The sequence below is a fragment of the Stenella coeruleoalba genome (assembly GCF_951394435.1).
Source record: "Stenella coeruleoalba genome assembly, chromosome: 6".
NCBI lineage: Eukaryota > Metazoa > Chordata > Mammalia > Artiodactyla > Delphinidae > Stenella > Stenella coeruleoalba.
In genome coordinates, this window is record NC_137151.1 from 20,781,593 (window position 1) to 20,803,323 (window position 21,731).

Consider the following 21,731-nt stretch of genomic DNA (forward strand, 5'->3'; position numbering starts at 1 on the left):
CAAGAGGACTGGAAAGCGGGGCAGAATTGCAGGAAACCGATTTCAGGAGGTAGACTGGAATTGCATTGAAAGCATAGGAAAAGAGGCAGAACGTCCACAATGATGCACTTGGCCAAAAAGGGCGTATGCGTTTTTTCCTGAATATATTCAGGAAAAAACGCATACGCCCTTTTTGGCCAACCAAGCAAGCTTGCAAAGGAAATCTGCACTACAATGAAGTCTCACTTCCCCCCGGTCAAAAGGGCCATCTGAAAAAAGTGTAAAATCCAGAAAGGCAGGACAGGCCATGGAGAACTGGGAGCCTTGTTATGCTGATGGGCGGGATGTAAATTGCCAACAGACACTCGGGAGAAGTGTATGGTGTTTCCTGAAACATCTAAAAAACAAAGCAACAGAACCTAGGGCACTTCCACTTATGGTCCTATAGCTTAGGGAAATTAAAATCAAAAAGACACAGCCACCCCAAAGTTTGGAACGGCTCTGTTTACAAGAACCTCGTTTACAGTACAAGTTCAACATCGCAGAAAGTGAAAAATGGATAAAGAAGTTGTGGTATTTACTTACAAAGCAATATCACTCAGCAATGAAATCTGTGTCATCAGGCCCTTAGCAGCACAATGAGTGGATTCAGGTATGATGATTCTAACTGAAGTAAGTCACACAGAAAAAGAAACATCATAAGATATCAGTAATACACGGAATGTAAACTTGGCTACACAGGAACTGAATTACAGAACAGAACAGGGTCTCAAATTTAGAAAACCAACTTATGCTTGCTTAAGGGTAAAGGTGAGTTGGGGTGCTGCATAAAACCAGAGATTGAAATGAGCACAGATAAAGTTCCTTAAGTCAAATATGGAATAGACAAGAGCTACTCCTTGCTCAACGAAATGGACTCAACACCGCATATTAAACGCCTAAGAATGTACCTGACTAGTAAGTATCTTAAAACCTATGGATTGCTATGTCTCCGAAAGAGAATCAAGCATGTGTACAGGGGCATAAACGCAGCAGTGATAGGATTGGAGAGGTTCGGTGAGCAAAAGAAGACCCTTTGAAGTCATATTGCATGGTACCCATTACACGGGTCTCAACTCTCCAGGTTTAAGGTATTCTTCCTTCAGCTAAAACATGCATGTGGAACCCAAGTATGATCAACCATGTTAACGGGAGACGTGTTCAAATATGTCTCAGTTTTCCTCCCCTGGTACTCGGGTGCAACATTCCAGACGCTTTACTAACACTCTCCCCACTTGGAGAGTCAGTGCTTTAACCTCCTGTTTGGCCCAGTTTGCAATTTCTGCGGAAGATGAACAGGAATAGAGAGAACCAATGAGAGGCTAGCTGGAGGTGTCTGGACGGGCAAATTTAACTCTCATTTCCCACCAGGAAGAGGAAATAACCAAAAGCTCAGCGTGCCGTACCGGAACCAGATTAGGGCGTGAAGCCATCCTGCGGTGTTGCGGCCAGCTCAAAAGAAATTGAGTTGAAGAAAGGAGCTCAGGGGCACTGTAATTCACAAACCTGCAGAGTTATAAATGACAGCTATCGTCCAAAAATAGACTGAAGTAAGGCTGCCAAGAGGACTGGAAAGCGGGGCAGAATTGCAGGAAACCGATTTCAGGAGGTAGACTGGAATTGCATTGAAAGCATAGGAAAAGAGGCAGAACGTCCACAATGATGCACTTGGCCAAAAAGGGCGTATGCGTTTTTTCCTGAATATATTCAGGAAAAAACGCATACGCCCTTTTTGGCCAACCAAGCAAGCTTGCAAAGGAAATCTGCACTACAATGAAGTCTCACTTCCCCCCGGTCAAAAGGGCCATCTGAAAAAAGTGTAAAATCCAGAAAGGCAGGACAGGCCATGGAGAACTGGGAGCCTTGTTATGCTGATGGGCGGGATGTAAATTGCCAACAGACACTCGGGAGAAGTGTATGGTGTTTCCTGAAACATCTAAAAAACAAAGCAACAGAACCTAGGGCACTTCCACTTATGGTCCTATAGCTTAGGGAAATTAAAATCAAAAAGACACAGCCACCCCAAAGTTTGGAACGGCTCTGTTTACAAGAACCTCGTTTACAGTACAAGTTCAACATCGCAGAAAGTGAAAAATGGATAAAGAAGTTGTGGTATTTACTTACAAAGCAATATCACTCAGCAATGAAATCTGTGTCATCAGGCCCTTAGCAGCACAATGAGTGGATTCAGGTATGATGATTCTAACTGAAATAAGTCACACAGAAAAAGAAACATCATAAGATATCAGTAATACACGGAATGGAAACTTGGCTACACAGGAACTGAATTACAGAACAGAACAGGGTCTCAAATTTAGAAAACCTACTTATGCTTGCTTAAGGGTAAAGGTGAGTTGGGGTGCTGCATAAAACCAGAGATTGAAATGAGCACAGATAAAGTTCCTTAGGCCAAATATGGAATAGACAAGAGCTACTCCTTGCTCAACGAAATGGACTCAACACCGCATATTAAACGCCTAAGAATGTACCTGACTAGTAAGTATCTTAAAACCTATAGATTGCTATGTCTCCGAAAGAGAATCAAGCATGCGTACAGGGGCATAAACGCAGCAGTGATAGGATTGGAGAGGTTCGGTGAGCAAATGAAGACCCTTTGAAGTCATATTGCATGGTACCCATTCCACGGGTTTCAACTACCCAGGTTTTAGGTATTCTTCCTTCAGCTAAAACATGCATGTGGAACCCAGAGTATGATCAACCATGTGATCGGGAGACGTGTTCAAATATGTCTCAGTTTTCCTCCCCTGGTACTCGGGTGCAACATTCCAGACGCTTTACTAACACTCTCCCCACTTGGAGAGTCAGCGCCTTTAACCTCCTGTTTGGCCCAGTTTGCAATTTCTGCGGAAGATGAACAGGAATAGCGAGAACCAATGAGAGGCTAGCTGGAGGTGTCTGGACGGGCAAATTTAACTCTCATTTCCCACCAGGAGGAGGAAATAACCAAAGGCTCAGCGTGCCGTGCCAGAACCAGATTAGGGCCTGAAGCCATCCTGCGGTGTTGCGGCCAGGTCACAAGAAAGCGAGTTGAAGAAAGGAGCTCAGGGGCACTGTAATTCACAAACCTGCAGAGTTATAAATTACAGCTATCGTCCAAAAATAGACTGAAGTAAGGCTGCCAAGAGGACTTGAAAGCGGGGCAGAATTGCAGGAAACCGATTTCAGGAGGTAGACTGAAATTGCATTGAAAGCATAGGAAAAGAGGCAGAACGTCCACAATGATGCATTTGGTCAAAAAGGGCGTATGCGTTTTTTCCTGAATATATTCAGGAAAAAACGCATACGCCCTTTTTGGCCAACCAAGCAAGCTTGCAAAGGAAATCTGCACTACAATGAAGTCTCACTTCCCCCCGGTCAAAAGGGCCATCTGAAAAAAGTGTAAAATCCAGAAAGGCAGGACAGGCCATGGAGAACTGGGAGCCTTGTTATGCTGATGGGCGGGATGTAAATTGCCAACAACCACTCGGGAGAAGTGTATGGTGTTTCCTGAAACATCTAAAAAACAAAGCAACAGAGCCTAGGGCACTTCCACTTATGGTCCTATAGCTTAGGGAAATTAAAATCAAAAAGACACAGCCACCCCAAAGTTTGGAACGGCTCTGTTTACAAGAACCTCGTTTACAGTACAAGTTCAACATCGCAGAAAGTGAAAAATGGATAAAGAAGTTGTGGTATTCACTTACAAAGCAATATCACTCAGCAATAAAATCTGTGTCATCAGGCCCGTAGCAGCACAATGAGTGGATTCAGGTATGATGATTCTAACTGAAATAAGTCACACTGAAAAAGAAACATCATAAGATATCAGTAATACACGGAATGGAAACTTGGCTACACAGGAACTGAATTACAGAACAGAACAGGGTCTCAAATTTAGAAAACCAACTTATGCTTGCTTAAGGGGAAAGGTGAGTTGGGGTGCTGCATAAAACCAGAGATTGAAATAGGCACAGATAAAGTTCCTTAAGCCAAATATGGAATAGACAAGAGCTACTCCTTGCTCAACGAAATGGACTCAACACCGCATATTAAACGCCTAAGAATGTACCTGACTTGTAAGTATCTTAAAACCTATGGATTGCTATGTCTCCGAAAGAGAATCAAGCATGTGTACAGGGGCATAAACGCAGCAGTGATAGGATTGGAGAGGTTCGGTGAGCAAATGAAGACCCTTTGAATTCATATTGCATGGTACCCATTCCACGGGTTTCAACTACCCAGGTTTAAGGTATTCTTCCTTCAGCTAAAACATGCATGTGGAACCTAGAGTATGATCAACCATGTGATCGGGAGACGTGTTCAAATATGTCTCAGTTTTCCTCCCCTCGTACTCGGGTACAACATTCCAGACGCTTTACTAACACTCTCCCCACTTGGAGAGTCAGTCCCTTTAACCTCCTGTTTGGCCCAGTTTGCAATTTCTGCGGAAGATGAACAGGAATAGCGAGAACCAATGAGAGGCTAGCTGGAGGTGTCTGGACGGGCAAATTTAACTCTCATTTCCCACCAGGAAGAGGAATTAACCAAAGGCTCAGCATGCCGGGCCGGAACCAGATTAGGGCCTGAAGCCATCCTGCGGTGTTGCGGCCAGGTCACAAGAAAGCGAGTTGAAGAAAGGAGCTCAGGGGCACTGTAATTCACAAACCTGCAGAGTTATAAATGACAGCTATCGTCCAAAAATAGACTGAAGTAAGGCTGCCAAGAGGACTTGAAAGCAGGGCAGAATTGCAGGAAACCGATTTCAGGAGGTAGACTGGAATTGCATTGAAAGCATAGGAAAAGAGGCAGAACGTCCACAATGATGCACTTGGCCAAGAAGGGCGTATGCGTTTTTTCCTGAATATATTCAGGAAAAAATGCATACGCCCTTTTTGGCCAACCAAGCAAGCTTGCAAAGGAAATCTGCACTACAATGAAGTCTCACTTCCCCCCGGTCAAAAGGGCCATCTGAAAAAAGTGTAAAATCCAGAAAGGCAGGACAGGCCATGGAGAACTGGGAGCCTTGTTATGCTGATGGGCGGGATGTAAATTGCCAACAGACACTCGGGAGAAGTGTATGGTGTTTCCTGAAACATCTAAAAAACAAAGCAACAGAGCCTAGGGCACTTCCACTTATGGTCCTATAGCTTAGGGAAATTAAAATCAAAAAGACACAGCCACCCCAAAGTTTGGAACGGCTCTGTTTAAAAGAACCTCGTTTACAGTACAAGTTCAACATCGCAGAAAGTGAAAAATGGATAAAGAAGTTGTGGTATTTACTTACAAAGCTATATCACTCAGCAATGAAATCTATGTCATCAGGCCCTTAGCAGCACAATGAGTGGATTCAGGTATGATGATTCTAACTGAAATAAGTCACACAGAAAAAGAAACATCATAAGATATCACTAATACACGGAATGTAAACTTGGCTACACAGGAACTGAATTACAGAACAGAACAGGGTCTCAAATTTAGAAAACCAACTTATGCTTGCTTAAGGGTAAAGGTGAGTTGGGGTGCTGCATAAAACCAGAGATTGAAATGAGCACAGATAAAGTTCCTTAAGTCAAATATGGAATAGACAAGAGCTACTCCTTGCTCAATGAAATGGACTCAACACCGCATATTAAACGCCTAAGAATGTACCTGACTAGTAATTATCGTAAAACCTATGGATTGCTATTTCTCCAAAAGAGAATCAAGCATGTGTACAGGGGCATAAACGCAGCAGTGATAGGATTGGAGAGGTTCGGTGAGCAAATGAAGACCCTTTGAAGTCATATTGCATGGTACCCATTCCACGGGTTTCAACTACCCAGGTTTAAGGTATTCTTCCTTCAGCTAAAACATGCATGTGGAACCTAGAGTATGATCAACCATGTGATCGGGAGACGTGTTCAAATATGTCTCAGTTTTCCTCCCCTGGTACTCGGGTGCAACATTCCAGACGCTTTACTAACACTCTCCCCACTTGGAGAGTCAGTCCCTTTAACCTCCTGTTTGGCACAGTTTGCAATTTCTGCGGAAGATGAACAGGAATAGCGAGAACCAATGAGAGGCTAGCTGGAGGTGTCTGGACGGGCAAATTTAACTCTCATTTCCCACCAGGAAGAGGAATTAACCAAAGGCTCAGCATGCCGGGCCGGAACCAGATTAGGGCCTGAAGCCATCCTGCGGTGTTGCGGCCAGGTCACAAGAAAGCGAGTTGAAGAAAGGAGCTCAGGGGCACTGTAATTCACAAACCTGCAGAGTTATAAATGACAGCTATCGTCCAAAAATAGACTGAAGTAAGGCTGCCAAGAGGACTTGAAAGCGGGGCAGAATTGCGGGAAACCGATTTCAGGAGGTAGACTGGAATTGCATTGAAAGCATAGGAAAAGAGGCAGAACGTCCACAATGATGCACTTGGCCAAAAAGGGTGTATGCGTTTTTTCCTGAATATATTCAGGAAAAAACTCATACGCCCTTTTTGGCCAACCAAGCAAGCTTGCAAAGGAAATCTGCACTACAATGAAGTCTCACTTCCCTCCGGTCAAAAGGGCCATCTGAAAAAAGTGTAAAATCCAGAAAGGCAGGACAGGCCATGGAGAACTGGGAGCCTTGTTATGCTGATGGGCGGGATGTAAATTGCCAACAACCACTTGGGAGAAGTGTATGGTGTTTCCTGAAACATCTAAAAAACAAAGCAACAGAGCCTAGGGCACTTCCACTTATGGTCCTATAGCTTAGGGAAATTAAAATCAAAAAGACACAGCCACCCCAAAGTTTGGAACGGCTCTGTTTACAAGAACCTCGTTTACAGTACAAGTTCAACATCGCAGAAAGTGAAAAATGGATAAAGAAGTTGTGGTATTCACTTACAAAGCAATATCACTCAGCAATGAAATCTATGTCATCAGGCCCGTAGCAGCACAAGGAGTGGATTCAGGTATGATGATTCTAACTGAAATAAGTCACACAGAAAAAGAAACATCATAAGATATCAGTAATACACGGAATGTAAACTTGGCTACACAGGAACTGAATTACAGAACAGAACAGGGTCTCAAATTTAGAAAACCAACTTATGCTTGCTTAAGGGGAAAGGTGAGTTGGGGTGCTGCATAAAACCAGAGATTGAAATGAGCACAGATAAATTTCCTTAAGTCAAATATGGAATAGACAAGAGCTACTCCTTGCTCAACGAAATGGACTCAACACCGCATATTAAACGCCTAAGAATGTACCTGACTAGTAAGTATCGTAAAACCTATGGATTGCTATGTCTCCAAAAGAGAATCAAGCATATGTACAGGGGCATAAATGCAGCAGTGATAGGATTGGAGAGGTTCGGTGAGCAAATGAAGACCCTTTGAAGTCATATTGCATGGTACCCATTACACGGGTCTCAACTCTCCAGGTTTAAGGTATTCTTCCTTCAGCTAAAACATGCATGTGGAACCCAAGTATGATCAACCATGTGAACGGGAGACGTGTTCAAATATGTCTCAGTTTTCCTCCCCTGGTACTCGGGTGCAACATTCCAGACGCTTTACTAACACTCTCCCCACTTGGAGAGTCAGTGCTTTAACCTCCTGTTTGGCCCAGTTTGCAATTTCTGCGGAAGATGAAAAGGAATAGCGAGAACCAATGAGAGGCTAGCTGGAGGTGTCTGGACGGGCAAATTTAACTCTCATTTCCCACCAGGAAGAGGAAATAACCAAAAGCTCAGCATGCCGTACCGGAACCAGATTAGGGCCTGAAGCCATCCTGCGGTGTTGCGGCCAGCTCAAAAGAAAGCGAGTTGAAGAAAGGAGCTCAGGGGCACTGTAATTCACAAACCTGCAGAGTTATAAATGACAGCTATGGTCCAAAAATATACTGAAGTAAGGCTGCCAAGAGGACTGGAAAGCGGGGCAGAATTGCAGGAAACCGATTTCAGGAGGTAGACTGGAATTGCATTGAAAGCATAGGAAAAGAGGCAGAACGTCCACAATGATGCACTTGGCCAAAAAGGGCGTATGCGTTTTTTCCTGAATATATTCAGGAAAAAACGCATACGCCCTTTTTGGCCAACCAAGCAAGCTTGCAAAGAAATCTGCACTACAATGAAGTCTCACTTCCCCCCGGTCAAAAGGGCCATCTGAAAAAAGTGTAAAATCCAGAAAGGCAGGACAGGCCATGGAGAACTGGGAGCCTTGTTATGCTGATGGGCGGGATGTAAATTGCCAACAGACACTCGGGAGAAGTGTATGGTGATTCCTGAAACATCTAAAAAACAAAGCAACAGAACCTAGGGCACTTCCACTTATGGTCCTATAGCTTAGGGAAATTAAAATCAAAAAGACACAGCCACCCCAAAGTTTGGAACGGCTCTGTTTACAAGAACCTCGTTTACAGTACAAGTTCAACATCGCAGAAAGTGAAAAATGGATAAAGAAGTTGTGGTATTTAGTTACAAAGCAATATCACTCAGCAATGAAATCTGTGTCATCAGGCCCTTAGCAGCACAATGAGTGGATTCAGGTATGATGATTCTAACTGAAATAAGTCACACAGAAAAAGAAACATCATAAGATATCAGTAATACACGGAATGGAAACTTGGCTACACAGGAACTGAATTACAGAACAGAACAGGGTCTCAAATTTAGAAAACCTACTTATGCTTGCTTAAGGGTAAAGGTGAGTTGGGGTGCTGCATAAAACCAGAGATTGAAATGAGCACAGATAAAGTTCCTTAGGCCAAATATGGAATAGACAAGAGCTACTCCTTGCTCAACGAAATGGACTCAACACCGCATATTAAACGCCTAAGAATGTACCTGACTAGTAAGTATCTTAAAACCTATAGATTGCTATGTCTCCGAAAGAGAATCAAGCACGCGTACAAGGGCATAAACGCAGCAGTGATAGGATTGGAGAGGTTCGGTGAGCAAATGAAGACCCTTTGAAGTCATATTGCATGGTACCCATTCCACGGGTTTCAACTACCCAGGTTTAAGGTATTCTTCCTTCAGCTAAAACATGCATGTGGAACCTAGAGTATGATCAACCATGTGAACGGGAGACGTGTTCAAATATGTCTCAGTTTTCCTCCCCTGGTACTCGGGTGCAACATTCCAGACGCTTTACTAACACTCTCCCCACTTGGAGAGTCAGCGCCTTTAACCTCCTGTTTGGCCCAGTTTGCAATTTCTGCGGAAGATGAACAGGAATAGCGAGAACCAATGAGAGACTAGCTGGAGGTGTCTGGACGGGCAAATTTAACTCTCATTTCCCACCAGGAAGAGGAAATAACCAAAGGCTCAGCGTGCCGTGCCGGAACCAGATTAGGGCCTGAAGCCATCCTGCGGTGTTGCGGCCAGGTCACAAGAAAGCAAGTTGAAGAAAGGAGCTCAGGGGCACTGTAATTCACAAACCTGCAGAGTTATAAATGACAGCTATCGTCCAAAAATAGACTGAAGTAAGGCTGCCAAGAGGACTTGAAAGCGGGGCAGAATTGCGGGAAACCGATTTCAGGAGGTAGACTGGAATTGCATTGAAAGCATAGGAAAAGAGGCAGAACGTCCACAATGATGCACTTGGCCATAAAGGGCGTATGCGTTTTTTCCTGAATATATTCAGGAAAAAACGCATACGCCCTTTTTGGCCAACCAAGCAAGCTTGCAAAGGAAATCTGCACTACAATGAAGTCTCAATTCCCCCTGGTTAAAAGGGCCATCTGAAAAAAGTGTAAAATCCAGAAAGGCAGGACAGGCCATGGAGAACTGGGAGCCTTGTTATGCTGATGGGCGGGATGTAAATTGCCAACAGACACTCCGGAGAAGTGTATGGTGTTTCCTGAAACATCTAAAAAACAAAGCAACAGAGCCTAGGGCACTTCAACTTATGTTCCTATAGCTTAGGGAAATTAAAATCAAAAAGACACAGCCACCCCAAAGTTTGGGACGCCTCTGTTTACAAGAACCTCGTTTACAGTACAAGTTCAACATCGCAGATAGTGAAAAATGGATAAAGAAGTTGTGGTATTTACTTACAAAGCAATATCACTCAGCAATGAAATCTGTATCATCAGGCCCTTAGCATCACAATGAGTGGATTCAGGTATGATGATTCTAACTGAAATAAGTCACACAGAAAAAGAAACATCATAAGATATCAGTAATACACGGAATGTAAACTTGGCTACACAGGAACTGAATTACAGAACAGAACAGGGTCTCAAATTTAGAAAACCAACTTATGCTTGCTTAAGGGTAAAGGTGAGTTGGGGTGCTGCATAAAACCAGAGATTGAAATGAGCACAGATAAAGTTCCTTAAGTCAAATATGGAATAGACAAGAGCTACTCCTTGCTCAACGAAATGGACACAACACCGCATATTAAACGCCTAAGAATGTACCTGACTAGTAAGTATCTTAAAACCTATGGATTGCTATGTCTCCGAAAGAGAATCAAGCATGTGTACAGGGGCATAAACGCAGCAGTGATAGGATTGGAGAGGTTCGGTGAGCAAATGAAGACCCTTTGAAGTCATATTGCATGGTACCCATTACACGGGTCTTAACTCTCCAGGTTTAAGGTATTCTTCCTTCAGCTAAAACATGCATGTGGAACCCAAGAATGATCAACCATGTGAACGGGAGACGTGTTCAAATATGTCTCAGTTTTCCTCCCCTGGTACTCGGGTGCAACATTCCAGACGCTTTACTAACACTCTCCCCACTTGGAGAGTCAGCGCCTTTAACCTCCTGTTTGGCCCAGTTTGCAATTTCTGCGGAAGATGAACAGGAATAGCGAGAACCAATGAGAGACTAGCTGGAGGTGTCTGGACGGGCAAATTTAACTCTCATTTCCCACCAGGAAGAGGAAATAACCAAAGGCTCAGCGTGCCGTGCCGGAACCAGATTAGGGCCTGAAGCCATCCTGCGGTGTTGCGGCCAGGTCACAAGAAAGCAAGTTGAAGAAAGGAGCTCAGGGGCACTGTAATTCACAAACCTGCAGAGTTATAAATGACAGCTATCGTCCAAAAATAGACTGAAGTAAGGCTGCCAAGAGGACTTGAAAGCGGGGCAGAATTGCGGGAAACCGATTTCAGGAGGTAGACTGGAATTGCATTGAAAGCATAGGAAAAGAGGCAGAACGTCCACAATGATGCACTTGGCCATAAAGGGCGTATGCGTTTTTTCCTGAATATATTCAGGAAAAAACGCATACGCCCTTTTTGGCCAACCAAGCAAGCTTGCAAAGGAAATCTGCACTACAATGAAGTCTCAATTCCCCCTGGTTAAAAGGGCCATCTGAAAAAAGTGTAAAATCCAGAAAGGCAGGACAGGCCATGGAGAACTGGGAGCCTTGTTATGCTGATGGGCGGGATGTAAATTGCCAACAACCACTCGGGAGAAGTGTATGGTGTCTCCTGAAACATCTAAAAAACAAAGCAACAGAGCCTAGGGCACTTCCACTTATGGTCCTATAGCTTAGGGAAATTAAAATCAAAAAGACACAGCCACCCCAAAGTTTGGAACGGCTCTGTTTACAAGAACCTTGTTTACAGTACAAGTTCAACATCGCAGAAAGTGAAAAATGGATAAAGAAGTTGTGGTATTCACTTACAAAGCAATATCACTCAGCAATGAAATCTATGTCATCAGGCCCGTAGCAGCACAATGAGTGGATTCAGGTATGATGATTCTAACTGAAATAAGTCACACAGAAAAAGAAACATCATAAGATATCAGTAATACACGGAATGTAAACTTGGCTACACAGGAACTGAATTACAGAACAGAACAGGGTCTCAAATTTAGAAAACCAACTTATGCTTGCTTAAGGGTAAAGGTGAGTTGGGGTGCTGCATAAAACCAGAGATTGAAATAGGCACAGATAAAGTTCCTTAAGCCAAATATGGAATAGACAAGAGCTACTCCTTGCTCAACGAAATGGACTCAACACCGCATATTAAACGCCTAAGAATGTACCTGACTTGTAAGTATCTTAAAACCTATGGATTGCTATGTCTCCGAAAGAGAATCAAGCATGTGTACAGGGGCATAAACGCAGCAGTGATAGGATTGGAGAGGTTCGGTGAGCAAATGAAGACCCTTTGAATTCATATTGCATGGTACCCATTCCACGGGTTTCAACTACCCAGGTTTAAGGTATTCTTCCTTCAGCTAAAACATGCATGTGGAACCTAGAGTATGATCAACCATGTGATCGGGAGACGTGTTCAAATATGTCTCAGTTTTCCTCCCCTGGTACTCGGGTACAACATTCCAGACGCTTTACTAACACTCTCCCCACTTGGAGAGTCAGTCCCTTTAACCTCCTGTTTGGCCCAGTTTGCAATTTCTGCGGAAGATGAACAGGAATAGCGAGAACCAATGAGAGGCTAGCTGGAGGTGTCTGGACGGGCAAATTTAACTCTCATTTCCCACCAGGAAGAGGAATTAACCAAAGGCTCAGCATGCCGGGCCGGAACCAGATTAGGGCCTGAAGCCATCCTGCGGTGTTGCGGCCAGGTCACAAGAAAGCGAGTTGAAGAAAGGAGCTCAGGGGCACTGTAATTCACAAACCTGCAGAGTTATAAATGACAGCTATCGTCCAAAAATAGACTGAAGTAAGGCTGCCAAGAGGACTTGAAAGCGGGGCAGAATTGCGGGAAACCGATTTCAGGAGGTAGACTGGAATTGCATTGAAAGCATAGGAAAAGAGGCAGAACGTCCACAATGATGCACTTGGCCAAAAAGGGCGTATGCGTTTTTTCCTGAATATATTCAGGAAAAAACGCATACGCCCTTTTTGGCCAACCAAGCAAGCTTGCAAAGGAAATCTGCACTACAATGAAGTCTCACTTCCCCCCGGTCAAAAGGGCCATCTGAAAAAAGTGTAAAATCCAGAAAGGCAGGACAGGCCATGGAGAACTGGGAGCCTTGTTATGCTGATGGGCGGGATGTAAATTGCCAACAACCACTCGGGAGAAGTGTATGGTGTTTCCTGAAACATCTAAAAAACAAAGCAACAGAGCCTAGGGCACTTCCACTTATGGTCCTATAGCTTAGGGAAATTAAAATCAAAAAGACACAGCCACCCCAAAGTTTGGAACGGCTCTGTTTACAAGAACCTCGTTTACAGTACAAGTTCAACATCGCAGAAAGTGAAAAATGGATAAAGAAGTTGTGGTATTCACTTACAAAGCAATATCACTCAGCAATGAAATCTATGTCATCAGGCCCTTAGCAGCACAATGAGTGGATTCAGGTATGATGATTCTAACTGAAATAAGTCACACAGAAAAAGAAACATCATAAGATATCAGTAATACACGGAATAGAAACTTGGCTACACAGGAACTGAATTACAGAACAGAACAGGGTCTCAAATTTAGAAAACCAACTTATGCTTGCTTAAGGGGAAAGGTGAGTTGGGGTGCTGCATAAAACCAGAGATTGAAATAGGCACAGATAAAGTTCCTTAAGCCAAATATGGAATAGACAAGAGCTACTCCTTGCTCAACGAAATGGACTCAACACCGCATATTAAACGCCTAAGAATGTACCTGACTTGTAAGTATCTTAAAACCTATGGATTGCTATGTCTCCGAAAGAGAATCAAGCATGTGTACAGGGGCATAAACGCAGCAGTGATAGGATTGGAGAGGTTCGGTGAGCAAATGAAGACCCTTTGAAGTCATATTGCATGGTACCCATTCCACGGGTTTCAACTACCCAGGTTTAAGGTATTCTTCCTTCAGCTAAAACATGCATGTGGAACCTAGAGTATGATCAACCATGTGATCGGGAGACGTGTTCAAATATGTCTCAGTTTTCCTCCCCTGGTACTCGGGTACAACATTCCAGACGCTTTACTAACACTCTCCCCACTTGGAGAGTCAGTCCCTTTAACCTCCTGTTTGGCCCAGTTTGCAATTTCTGCGGAAGATGAACAGGAATAGCGAGAACCAATGAGAGGCTAGCTGGAGGTGTCTGGACGGGCAAATTTAACTCTCATTTCCCACCAGGAAGAGGAATTAACCAAAGGCTCAGCATGCCGGGCCGGAACCAGATTAGGGCCTGAAGCCATCCTGCGGTGTTGCGGCCAGGTCACAAGAAAGCGAGTTGAAGAAAGGAGCTCAGGGTCACTGTAATTCACAAACCTGCAGAGTTATAAATGACAGCTATCGTCCAAAAATAGACTGAAGTAAGGCTGCCAAGAGGACTTGAAAGCAGGGCAGAATTGCAGGAATCCGATTTCAGGAGGTAGACTGGAATTGCATTGAAAGCATAGGAAAAGAGGCAGAACGTCCACAATGATGCACTTGGCCAAAAAGGGCGTATGCGTTTTTTCCTGAATATATTCAGGAAAAAACGCATACGCCCTTTTTGGCCAACCAAGCAAGCTTGCAAAGGAAATCTGCACTACAATGAAGTCTCACTTCCCCCCGGTCAAAAGGGCCATCTGAAAAAAGTGTAAAATCCAGAAAGGCAGGACAGGCCATGGAGAACTGGGAGCCTTGTTATGCTGATGGGCGGGATGTAAGTTGCCAACAGACACTCGGGAGAAGTGTATGGTGTTTCCTGAAACATCTAAAAAACAAAGCAACAGAGCCTAGGGCACTGCCACTTATGGTCCTATAGCTTAGGGAAATTAAAATCAAAAAGACACAGCCACCCCAAAGTTTGGGACGCCTCTGTTTACAAGAAACTCGTTTACAGTACAAGTTCAACATCGCAGAAAGTGAAAAATGGATAAAGAAGTTGTGGTATTTACTTACAAAGCAATATACCTCAGCAATGAAATCTATGTCATCAGGCCCTTAGCATCACAATGAGTGGATTCAGGTATGATGATTCTAACTGAAATAAGTCACACAGACAAAGAAACATCATAAGATATCAGTAATACACGGAATGTAAACTTGGCTACACAGGAACTGAATTACAGAACAGAACAGGGTCTCAAATTTAGAAAACCAACTTATGCTTGCTTAAGGGGAAAGGTGAGTTGGGGTGCTGCATAAAACCAGAGATTGAAATGAGCACAGATAAAGTTCCTTAAGTCAAATATGGAATAGACAAGAGCTACTCCTTGCTCAATGAAATGGACTCAACACCGCATATTAAACGCCTAAGAATGTACCTGACTAGTAAGTATCGTAAAACCTATGGATTGCTATGTCTCCAAAAGAGAATCAAGCATGTGTACAGGGGCATTAACGCAGCAGCGATAGGATTGGAGAGGTTCGGTGAGCAAATGAAGACCCTTTGAAGTCATATTGCATGGTACCCATTACACGGGTCTCAACTCTCCAGGTTTAAGGTATTCTTCCTTCAGCTAAAACATGCATGTGGAACCCAAGTATGATCAACCATGTGAATGGGAGACGTGTTCAAATATGTCTCAGTTTTCCTCCCCTGGTACTCGGGTGCAACATTCCAGACGCTTTACTAACACTCTCCCCACTTGGAGAGTCAGTGCTTTAACCTCCTGTTTGGCCCAGTTTGCAATTTCTGCGGAAGATGAACAGGAATAGCGAGAACCAATGAGAGGCTAGCTGGAGGTGTCTGGACGGGCAAATTTAACTCTCATTTCCCACCAGGAAGAGGAAATAACCAAAGGCTCAGCATGCCGTACCGGAACCAGATTAGGCCTGAAGCCATCCTGCGGTGTTGCGGCCAGCTCAAAAGAAAGCGAGTTGAAGAAAGGAGCTCAGGGGCACTGTAATTCACAAACCTGCAGAGTTATAAATGACAGCTATCGTCCAAAAATATACTGAAGTAAGGCTGCCAAGAGGACTTGAAAGCGGGGCAGAATTGCGGGAAACCGATTTCAGGAGGTAGACTGGAATTGCATTGAAAGCATAGGAAAAGAGGCAGAACGTCCACAATGATGCACTTGGCCATAAAGGGCGTATGCGTTTTTTCCTGAATATATTCAGGAAAAAACGCATACGCCCTTTTTGGCCAACCAAGCAAGCTTGCAAAGGAAATCTGCACTACAATGAAGTCTCAATTCCCCCTGGTTAAAAGGGCCATCTGAAAAAAGTGTAAAATCCAGAAAGGCAGGACAGGCCATGGAGAACTGGGAGCCTTGTTATGCTGATGGGCGGGATGTAAATTGCCAACAACCACTCGGGAGAAGTGTATGGTGTCTCCTGAAACATCTAAAAAACAAAGCAACAGAGCCTAGGGCACTTCCACTTATGGTCCTATAGCTTAGGGAAATTAAAATCAAAAAGACACAGCCACCCCAAAGTTTGGAACGGCTCTGTTTACAAGAACCTTGTTTACAGTACAAGTTCAACATCGCAGAAAGTGAAAAATGGATAAAGAAGTTGTGGTATTCACTTACAAAGCAATATCACTCAGCAATGAAATCTATGTCATCAGGCCCGTAGCAGCACAATGAGTGGATTCAGGTATGATGATTCTAACTGAAATAAGTCACACAGAAAAAGAAACATCATAAGATATCAGTAATACACGGAATGTAAACTTGGCTACACAGGAACTGAATTACAGAACAGAACAGGGTCTCAAATTTAGAAAACCAACTTATGCTTGCTTAAGGGTAAAGGTGAGTTGGGGTGCTGCATAAAACCAGAGATTGAAATAGGCACAGATAAAGTTCCTTAAGCCAAATATGGAATAGACAAGAGCTACTCCTTGCTCAACGAAATGGACTCAACACCGCATATTAAACGCCTAAGAATGTACCTGACTTGTAAGTATCTTAAAACCTATGGATTGCTATGTCTCCGAAAGAGAATCAAGCATGTGTACAGGGGCATAAACGCAGCAGTGATAGGATTGGAGAGGTTCGGTGAGCAAATGAAGACCCTTTGAATTCATATTGCATGGTACCCATTCCACGGGTTTCAACTACCCAGGTTTAAGGTATTCTTCCTTCAGCTAAAACATGCATGTGGAACCTAGAGTATGATCAACCATGTGATCGGGAGACGTGTTCAAATATGTCTCAGTTTTCCTCCCCTGGTACTCGGGTACAACATTCCAGACGCTTTACTAACACTCTCCCCACTTGGAGAGTCAGTCCCTTTAACCTCCTGTTTGGCCCAGTTTGCAATTTCTGCGGAAGATGAACAGGAATAGCGAGAACAAATGAGAGGCTAGCTGGAGGTGTCTGGACGGGCAAATTTAACTCTCATTTCCCACCAGGAAGAGGAATTAACCAAAGGCTCAGCATGCCGGGCCGGAACCAGATTAGGGCCTGAAGCCATCCTGCGGTGTTGCGGCCAGGTCACAAGAAAGCGAGTTGAAGAAAGGAGCTCAGGGGCACTGTAATTCACAAACCTGCAGAGTTATAAATGACAGCTATCGTCCAAAAATAGACTGAAGTAAGGCTGCCAAGAGGACTTGAAAGCGGGGCAGAATTGCGGGAAACCGATTTCAGGAGGTAGACTGGAATTGCATTGAAAGCATAGGAAAAGAGGCAGAACGTCCACAATGATGCACTTGGCCAAAAAGGACGTATGCGTTTTTTCCTGAATATATTCAGGAAAAAACGCATACGCCCTTTTTGGCCAACCAAGCAAGCTTGCAAAGGAAATCTGCACTACAATGAAGTCTCACTTCCCCCCGGTCAAAAGGGCCATCTGAAAAAAGTGTAAAATCCAGAAAGGCAGGACAGGCCATGGAGAACTGGGAGCCTTGTTATGCTGATGGGCGGGATGTAAATTGCCAACAACCACTCGGGAGAAGTGTATGGTGTTTCCTGAAACATCTAAAAAACAAAGCAACAGAGCCTAGGGCACTTCCACTTATGGTCCTATAGCTTAGGGAAATTAAAATCAAAAAGACACAGCCACCCCAAAGTTTGGAACGGCTCTGTTTACAAGAACCTCGTTTACAGTACAAGTTCAACATCGCAGAAAGTGAAAAATGGATAAAGAAGTTGTGGTATTCACTTACAAAGCAATATCACTCAGCAATGAAATCTATGTCATCAGGCCCTTAGCAGCACAATGAGTGGATTCAGGTATGATGATTCTAACTGAAATAAGTCACACAGAAAAAGAAACATCATAAGATATCAGTAATACACGGAATAGAAACTTGGCTACACAGGAACTGAATTACAGAACAGAACAGGGTCTCAAATTTAGAAAACCAACTTATGCTTGCTTAAGGGTAAAGGTGAGTTGGGGTGCTGCATAAAACCAGAGATTGAAATGAGCACAGATAAAGTTCCTTAAGCCAAATATGGAATAGACAAGAGCTACTCCTTGCTCAACGAAATGGACTCAACACCGCATATTAAACGCCTAAGAATGTACCTGACTTGTAAGTATCTTAAAACCTATGGATTGCTATGTCTCCGAAAGAGAATCAAGCATGTGTACAGGGGCATAAACGCAGCAGTGATAGGATTGGAGAGGTTCGGTGAGCAAATGAAGACCCTTTGAAGTCATATTGCATGGTACCCATTCCACGGGTTTCAACTACCCAGGTTTAAGGTATTCTTCCTTCAGCTAAAACATGCATGTGGAACCTAGAGTATGATCAACCATGTGATCGGGAGACGTGTTCAAATATGTCTCAGTTTTCCTCCCCTGGTACTCGGGTACAACATTCCAGACGCTTTACTAACACTCTCCCCACTTGGAGAGTCAGTCCCTTTAACCTCCTGTTTGGCCCAGTTTGCAATTTCTGCGGAAGATGAACAGGAATAGCGAGAACCAATGAGAGGCTAGCTGGAGGTGTCTGGACGGGCAAATTTAACTCTCATTTCCCACCAGGAAGAGGAATTAACCAAAGGCTCAGCATGCCGGGCCGGAACCAGATTAGGGCCTGAAGCCATCATGCGGTGTTGCGGCCAGGTCACAAGAAAGCGAGTTGAAGAAAGGAGCTCAGGGTCACTGTAATTCACAAACCTGCAGAGTTATAAATGACAGCTATCGTCCAAAAATAGACTGAAGTAAGGCTGCCAAGAGGACTTGAAAGCAGGGCAGAATTGCAGGAATCCGATTTCAGGAGGTAGACTGGAATTGCATTGAAAGCATAGGAAAAGAGGCAGAACGTCCACAATGATGCACTTGGCCAAAAAGGGCGTATGCGTTTTTTCCTGAATATATTCAGGAAAAAACGCATACGCCCTTTTTGGCCAACCAAGCAAGCTTGCAAAGGAAATCTGCACTACAATGAAGTCTCACTTCCCCCCGGTCAAAAGGGCCATCTGAAAAAAGTGTAAAATCCAGAAAGGCAGGACAGGCCATGGAGAACTGGGAGCCTTGTTATGCTGATGGGCGGGATGTAAGTTGCCAACAGACACTCGGGAGAAGTGTATGGTGTTTCCTGAAACATCTAAAAAACAAAGCAACAGAGCCTAGGGCACTGCCACTTATGGTCCTATAGCTTAGGGAAATTAAAATCAAAAAGACACAGCCACCCCAAAGTTTGGGACGCCTCTGTTTACAAGAAACTCGTTTACAGTACAAGTTCAACATCGCAGAAAGTGAAAAATGGATAAAGAAGTTGTGGTATTTACTTACAAAGCAATATACCTCAGCAATGAAATCTATGTCATCAGGCCCTTAGCATCACAATGAGTGGATTCAGGTATGATGATTCTAACTGAAATAAGTCACACAGACAAAGAAACATCATAAGATATCAGTAATACACGGAATGTAAACTTGGCTACACAGGAACTGAATTACAGAACAGAACAGGGTCTCAAATTTAGAAAACCAACTTATGCTTGCTTAAGGGGAAAGGTGAGTTGGGGTGCTGCATAAAACCAGAGATTGAAATGAGCACAGATAAAGTTCCTTAAGTCAAATATGGAATAGACAAGAGCTACTCCTTGCTCAATGAAATGGACTCAACACCGCATATTAAACGCCTAAGAATGTACCTGACTAGTAAGTATCGTAAAACCTATGGATTGCTATGTCTCCAAAAGAGAATCAAGCATGTGTACAGGGGCATTAACGCAGCAGCGATAGGATTGGAGAGGTTCGGTGAGCAAATGAAGACCCTTTGAAGTCATATTGCATGGTACCCATTACACGGGTCTCAACTCTCCAGGTTTAAGGTATTCTTCCTTCAGCTAAAACATGCATGTGGAACCCAAGTATGATCAACCATGTGAATGGGAGACGTGTTCAAATATGTCTCAGTTTTCCTCCCCTGGTACTCGGGTGCAACATTCCAGACGCTTTACTAACACTCTCCCCACTTGGAGAGTCAGTGCTTTAACCTCCTGTTTGGCCCAGTTTGCAATTTCTGCGGAAGATGAACAGGAATAGCGAGAACCAATGAGAGGCTAGCTGGAGGTGTCTGGACGGGCAAATTTAACTCTCATTTCCCACCAGGAAGAGGAAATAACCAAAGGCTCAGCATGCCGTACCGGAACCAGATTAGGCCTGAAGCCATCCTGCGGTGTTGCGGCCAGCTCAAAAGAAAGCGAGTTGAAGAAAGGAGCTCAGGGGCACTGTAATTCACAAACCTGCAGAGTTATAAATGACAGCTATCGTCCAAAAATATACTGAAGTAAGGCTGCCAAGAGGACTTGAAAGCGGGGAAGAATTGCAGGAAACCGATTTCAGGAGGTAGACTGGAATTGCATTGAAAGCATAGGAAAAGAGGCAGAACGTCCACAATGATGCACTTGGCCAAAAAGGGCGTATGCGTTTTTTCCTGAATATATTCAGGAAAAAACGCATACGCCCTTTTTGGCCAACCAAGCAAGCTTGCAAAGGAAATCTGCACTACAATGAAGTCTCACTTCCCCCCGGTCAAAAGGGCCATCTGAAAAAAATGTAAAATCCAGAAAGGCAGGACAGGCCATGGAGAACTGGGAGCCTTGTTATGCTGATGGGCGGGATGTAAATTGCCAACAACCACTCGGGAGAAGTGTATGGTGTTTCCTGAAACATCTAAAAAACAAAGCAACAGAGCCTAGGGCACTTCCACTTATGGTCCTATAGCTTAGGGAAATTAAAATCAAAAAGACACAGCCACCCCAAAGTTTGGAACAGCTCTGTTTACAAGAACCTCGTTTACAGTACAAGTTCAACATCGCAGAAAGTGAAAAATGGATAAAGAAGTTGTGGTATTCACTTACAAAGCAATATCACTCAGCAATGAAATCTATGTCATCAGGCCCTTAGCAGCACAATGAGTGGATTTAGGTATGATGATTCTAACTGAAGTAAGTCACACAGAAAAAGAGACATCATAAGATATCAGTAATACACGGAATGGAAACTTGGCTACACAGGAACGGAATTACAGAACAGAACAGGGTCTCAAATTTAGAAAACCAACTTATGCTTGCTTAAGGGTAAAGGTGAGTTGGGGTGCTGCATAAAACCAGAGATTGAAATGAGCACAGATAAAGTTCCTTAAGCCAAATATGGAATAGACAAGAGCTACTCCTTGCTCAACGAAATGGACTCAACACCGCATATTGAACGCCTAAGAATGTACCTGACTTGTAAGTATCTTAAAACCTATGGATTGCTATGTCTCCGAAAGAGAATCAAGCATGTGTACAGGGGCATAAACGCAGCAGTGATAGGATTGGAGAGGTTCGGTGAGCAAATGAAGACCCTTTGAAGTCATATTGCATGGTACCCATTCCACGGGTTTCAACTACCCAGGTTTAAGGTATTCTTCCTTCAGCTAAAACATGCATGTGGAACCTAGAGTATGATCAACCATGTGATCGGGAGACGTGTTCAAATATGTCTCAGTTTTCCTC